General features: G+C 44.2%; 1 non-coding gene across 1 annotated transcript; it reads left to right on the top strand.

Annotated features, from left to right (window-relative positions):
- The first annotated feature begins 4,547 nt into the window (after window positions 1-4,547).
- Window positions 4,548-4,619, top strand: TRNAC-ACA. The gene has a single exon. It is a non-coding gene; the product is annotated as a tRNA-Cys (tRNA).
- Window positions 4,620-6,363: the final 1,744 nt, after the last annotated feature.

A 6,363-nucleotide genomic window follows, 5' to 3' on the forward strand; every position in this document is an offset into this window, starting at 1 on the left:
AGATCCCTGCGAGGGAAGCGACCAGAAATGGGCAAAGTGTGTGAACCAAACTTTCCCTTCTCGGTCAGCTTTTCCAGGTCTCTTTGACCATTTTATAATTGCCTGGGAAATTAGAACCACTAACCTAATCTGTTGGATCATAGACTTTCAAGGGACTTGTGGTCTATGCTGTTATTTTGTACTTTTAGTTAAACCCCATGTATGGAAGTGCTTAGCCTCGCTAGACTAGGCAAGCCTTGCTAGAAAGTTACTAAGAGCATGTTTGGGAGCGAGGCAGAGATCTAGCTCCAGGAACATCTCTCAGGCTAGAGGTCAGTCTCTTGGCTGCCTGCCTCAGGGGCCAGAGACCTGAAAGTGAGTCTTTCTCATGACTGTGTCTCCTACCTATGTGGATAGAAGCACTGCTGGTGACCATGAGGTTTTCGAGGACACAGATCGGGAATTGCAGGATCTGGTCAGATTGGAAATGCAATGGGCTTCTTCCTTTGGTAGCACTAGCTCTTAGCAGACCAGAGAAGGCTCTCTGATGGTTTCTGTCTCAACTCCTTAGATATTTCTTTTGTGGAAGCTGTGGAAATGAACTGAAAGGATTGGCCCTAGTAGCCTGGGGACAAAAATCACTTTTTCCTTGCTGGCCAACCCTCCACTACCTCTTTTGCTATCACATATATTGGTGTGGTGACACTCAGAAGAGACATCTTGGGTGCTTTGTTTATCTCTTTATAATTCAATGCTTCTATTGCGGTAGCAGCAGCATTGCGGTCAGGACTGTATGTGGGAATGTGCTCAGGCACATGGAACATGGATGCTTCCCCTAGTTGTCCTAGCTTGGGAAACATTCCAGGAAAGCTACTCTGTTCGACCCTGGGTGGCATCAGAGGAGAGGCGAAAATCAGACAAAGGTCTTAATGGTGAGGAACTGGACATTGGTCTGGGATGCCATCAGGTCTACCCCTGGGGCATCTCCACTGCACCTCGGTGGTAGAACCAGGAGAGACAAGTAAGGCACCTGTGTTGGTAAGGGACAGACCAAGTTCGACTAGGGAAGGAAATCTTTGGTGGAAAGTCTGTCTACACCCCCATCTAGAGCAGGGAGGGACGCCTCTGGTAGAAAGAATCCACGGCTTTGGATGCTGCTTTTTTCTCTCTTACAGATGGGAGCTAGCAGTTCCAGAACCAGTCCTTTAAAATGTTTTTTTTTGTTTGTTTTTTTTTAAATTCTGGGACAAGTTTGGTCCCCAGAGTTTAAAAAGACACACCTGATCTTCTTCTGTGATACTGAATGGCCACAGAATCCTTTGGAAGATGGGGAACGCAGATCTGTTGAAGGATCTCAATTATTACTGTTTTACAACTAGACCGGTTCTGTAGGAAATAAGAGAAATGGGTAGAAGTGCCATATGTGTTGCTCTTTATCTCTCTGTGAGACAAGCGAGACTTGTGTCCTAAGGGTGCAGATTTGGGTGTGAAACCTACAGCTCCGTCCTGTCCTCTTACTTTGCCCCTGTATCTGGGGCTCCCAGCTGAACAGCTGAGAATCAGGGTACCCTTCCAGGAGGGGTTGTCTCAGTCTTGGTAGAAATTCAAACAGTCCCAATTGTGGTCAAGACTATTTAGAGGATCCAAAAAGTACACAGAAGACTTTATAGGACTCACTTTACCTTATGAGCTTACTGGGTCAAATGTAAAGTATGTCTTGGGACAGACACTGACTCCTGAGTTGAAAACTTGAGTTTGGGGGGAAGCTACAGCTTTTGGAGATGAATGGCTTGAACGTGAGACAAGGAGAAAGAGGGAACACAAAATAGCCCTCCTTCCTACTGGGAGCAAAACCGTTCCCGTAACAGAGCCACTTTGCCGGATGTATTCTTGTAGGACTCAAGTGAGCACGTGCTAAGACTCTATGCTAAGTTGGCTGACATAGAACAGGGAGAAAAGGAAACTCCTGGTAAATTCCTACTATAGACTACTGAGGCTCTCCACATGTCTGCTGACATTGATCCTGAAATTACAGAGGGAGAAATTATCTTAAAAGATAGATGTCTTACTCAATCAGCTCCAGATATCTGCCATAAGTTAGGAAAACAGGTGTTTAGACTAAATCAGTCTTTAAAAAAATTGTTGCAACTGGCTCAGATGGTATATTACAGTAGAGAAAATGAGGAGGAAAAAAGAGTCAAAAGTGGCATTTGAAAGACTGAAGCCTCAACAATGGCCGTTAGGTTTGCTCTGAAACAGCCTGAGGAGGAATGCGCAGAGAAACCCAGGTGAAAAGAGAGGGACTTATTATTACTGTGGAAAGGCGGGGCATCTCAGTGGGATTGCCCTCAGGCATCTGAGCTGCCCTCGGCTCCAGGTCTGGTCTGCAAAGGACCACACTAGAGGAGAGACTGCCCTCTGAGGTGTAGGCCCCAGGGGTCGGACTCTCAAGACAATCTGGACTGAAGGTGCCTGGGGGTCCCCACACACAAGCTCCCATCCTAATTACACCTGAGGAATCATGGGTATTAATAACTGTGGGGGGCCAGTCGATCGATTTTCTTTTGGACACTGGGGCAACTTTCTCTGTGCTCACTGAAGCCCCTGGCCCGCTTTCCTCCCGATCCACTACCGTAATGGGACTGTCTGGATGAGCCAAACGCTATTATTTCAGTCATCCTTTAACTGTGACTGCAACTGGGACTCTGTGCTGTTTTCTCACGAGTTTTGAGTTTCGGATCATGCTGGAGGCTCCGTCACCCCTTCTGGGGAGGGATGTACTGAGCAAGGTCCAGGCCTCTGTTTTCATGCATATGGAGCCTGCCCTTTCTCTCCCATTAATTGAACAAAAGGTAAATCCTAAAATGTGGGCTGATGGAAAAACACTGGGTCAAGCACAAAATGTTGTTGCTGTCATTATCAAGCTCAATGATCCTCACCTGTTTTCACATCAAAAGTAGTATTCACTAAAGCCCGAGATTAATGAATGGACAAAATCTTACTGTACTGACTTCTCATGATGTAAGTGGGATCTTAAACTCTAAAGTTCAGACTGACAATGGCTCCATCTTTGAATCTGCTGTAACTCAAGGGGCGTCAAAGGCTCTAGGATAGAATATCACTTACACTGTTCCTGGAGACCCCAATCTTCAGAAAAAGTTGAAAAGGCTAATGACATTGAAAGGTTGTTGTTGAACGAAAATAGACGCCGGGATTCTTGGCCCCTGGAGGAGAAGAATTCAATCCGGGGCCAGAGACGAGGCTTGATCGCTCAGAGCTTTTGTGTCATAAAATTTTATTAAAGTATAAAAGCGACAGAGAAAGCTTCTGACATAGGCATCAGAAGGGGGCAGAAAGAGTACCCCCCTGCTAGTCTTCAGCTGGATGTTATATAGTCACTAGCAGTCTGTTAATGAAAGAAAGGAATGTCTTAAAACTCAGAATGGCACCAGGCCCCTCACCCATAAGATGCATTTTGGGATAATCTTGGCACCAAATGGTTCATCCTAGGCCATAAAATGATTAACTTGAATCTTGAAGAAGGGCAGATCACCATACAAATAGTTTCATTTACATAGATTAGGGGAACAATATCTGAGTATAACATGTTGGTTTGTCAAGTAGGTTCTGAGCCAGGAGACGAAAACGACTTGAAGACAGAGTTTGAGGTAAATGCATAGTACGTTAGCATAGCTTAAGACAAACATTTCCATAAGAGAAAGGCATTGATTATCTCTAGGTTTGAAAATTAACTTTTGGTGAAACCAGGTGTCATTATGGCTACACAGTATTTTAAGAGAGACCTCCTTTTCAGATTTGTATAGAGAAGGAAAAAAATATCTCTAGTTTGTTTCCTCCTGCCGCTTAAGAGAGAGAAAAATGTCTGACACTTGCAGGCTATTTCCTCCGTTTGGAGACCCCTGGCCTTCCTGCCTGTTACCCTCTCAACATTATTAAAAGCCAGCCATGTAAGCTAACTCAGGAAACACAAGACGGTTGGTTTTCAGTTCTACCGATAGCTTTAATGAGGGCTCAAACTGTCCCCGCTGCAAAAGAAGGGACTGTCTCTATGACAGACCATTTTCGTGCACAGATATTGTCATAGATCCTGAAGCCTTAAAATTAACTATGTGATTAAGCTTTTAGCTTTTCAGTAGGCATTATCGGAAGGTTAACTCCTGGCCCAGCCTTTGAGTCAAACAAGCTGCTGTTTGAGCCAGGAAAAAAGATGGGCCTAAGAATCTGTGTGGGCTTGCTTCTGCTGACTCCAAAAGTCCTGAGCCTGTCGTTTGACCCTCAAGACAACACCTTTCTGTCCTGGGCTCATTCCTATGCCGCATTCCACAATCGACATAATTTCTGGGTCTGCGGAGCACTACCCTCCTCATCAATTGAAGGCTTCCCACGGTGGATTTCTCCACTTCAAGGAAAGGACTTTTTTCAACTCTGAGATGACATCTCACGATCCTAAGATGGACTAGTATAACATATTGTACCTTAACTATGGACATAATGTCACTTTTAATTTTGATTAGGTTTTAACTTGGTTTAATGCCTATTTTAGGACTTCCCTTGTGGCTCAGATGGTAAAGCGTCTGCCTACAATGCAGGAGACCCAGGTTCGATCCCTGGGTCGGGAAGGTCCTCTGGAGAAGGAAATGGCAATCCACTCCAGTACTCTTGCCTGGAAAATCCCATGGATGGAGGAGCATGGTAGGCTACAGTCCATTTTGCCTTACATCTGTAACTGTAAAGCAGGGTTTGTTTCTAACCTTCTGAAAGCTTTTGAGTTACAAATGGTTGTCCAAGCTCCTTTGAGTGCCACAGCCTCCTCCAACTGTTACTTGGGGCCCCCTGGATCAGAGACCCTCAATATGAGGGTTAGGAGAATATGTTGCCTCAACAATTTAGGGATGCTGCCCCACAACAGCAGGAAGTAGTTACGGAATGAAAATGATGCCCCTTTCCCTTGGCAACATAATTCTTCTCAAAGAAAAGGGGGGAATGAGAGAGTCAATTTCTAGGTAGGTTGATAAGAAGTCCAGGAGGAGGGGGGGGAGGAGGAGGGAGAGGAGGAGGAGCGGGGGGAGGAGGAAGGGGAGGAGGTCTGGGGCTCTCAAGGAGAAAAAGACAAAGGTTCTTTTCTACAGTGCTTTGTTTTAGTCAATATAACAATGTATCTTGCTCGAGGACATGTTTTTCCTTAACAAGAACCTTCTGACTAATCCTGTCATCTTAAAATGTTTATTATGGAAGTGGGTCTGGTAAGAGCTTTCTATTGCTTATTCTAATCTTGTTACTTTAAGGTGTATGTTGCGGGAGTAGGTCTGGAAAAAGTATATAAGGCCTTGATAAGACTAGAAGGGGGGCACTCTCCGTCCCTCTTCTGATGTCTGTGTCAGAAGATTTCTCTGTCCCTTTTTCACTTTAATAAAACTCTGCTACACACAAAAAAATTAAAATTTTATTTCATTATTTCCTTTTTTTCTATCTACCTTGGAGGTTATTCTTCTCCTTTATTTTTAAATTATAGGGAATGTTCTGGCCTTCCAGTGGTTAGTACTCCATGCTTCCACAGCAGGTGGCCTGGGTTTAATTCCTGATTTGGGAACTAAGGTCCCCCAAGCTATGCAGCAGCCCCCCAAATTCTATTTATAGAAATAATATTGACTTTAATTTCATTATATGAAATAGTATTTATTTTAAGTTTTCTTCATTCTGACAATTTCGAAAACTATTTTTTAAACTTTTATTTATTACACTATATTCTACTTTCTTAATCATTTTATTTTTTCTGGACATCATTGGAAACTAAGTCTGCCAGTTTTCCCTGGATCTAAACCCTGATGATGACAGAAAAAACATGCATATAAAACAGACCTGAGAAATGAATGGAGAGACTAGGAGAAACCTCAGGGGATACAAAAGGGGCTGAGGGAGTGCCGTGTCCACAAAGCCCTTGCTCTCTCTCTGACGCTGCGTGGGGTGTGCATGGCCATCCTGTTGTGTCTACACCCCTGTTCATCTATACCAGCCTCACACCAGCAAGAGAGGGAGGGGTGAGACCAGTCCTATGCTTTTCTGAGCAGAAAATTGTTGCCATAGGCATGCAAGGGCTGGCTTGGGCAGAAGATGAGTCCCCCAGTTAGACCTAAATGTTCCATCTTTTTGAGTGTGTTGAGTATCTGAGATGCAACTCTTTTAAGTTCGCAGTTGGCTAATGTCTTAAAACAGAAGTCCAAATTTTTGAGAAGACAACTGAAAGCTCCAAGCTTCAACGGACCTCTAGGATCCTGCCCTACATGCACCTTTGATGCATGATGTTAACCTGTTTTGTTGTAATCAACTACAACCGTAAGTATAATGGCTTGTCTGAGTTCTGCA

This window comes from Bos indicus x Bos taurus, chromosome 28 (assembly GCF_003369695.1).
Source record: "Bos indicus x Bos taurus breed Angus x Brahman F1 hybrid chromosome 28, Bos_hybrid_MaternalHap_v2.0, whole genome shotgun sequence".
Lineage (NCBI taxonomy): Eukaryota > Metazoa > Chordata > Mammalia > Artiodactyla > Bovidae > Bos > Bos indicus x Bos taurus.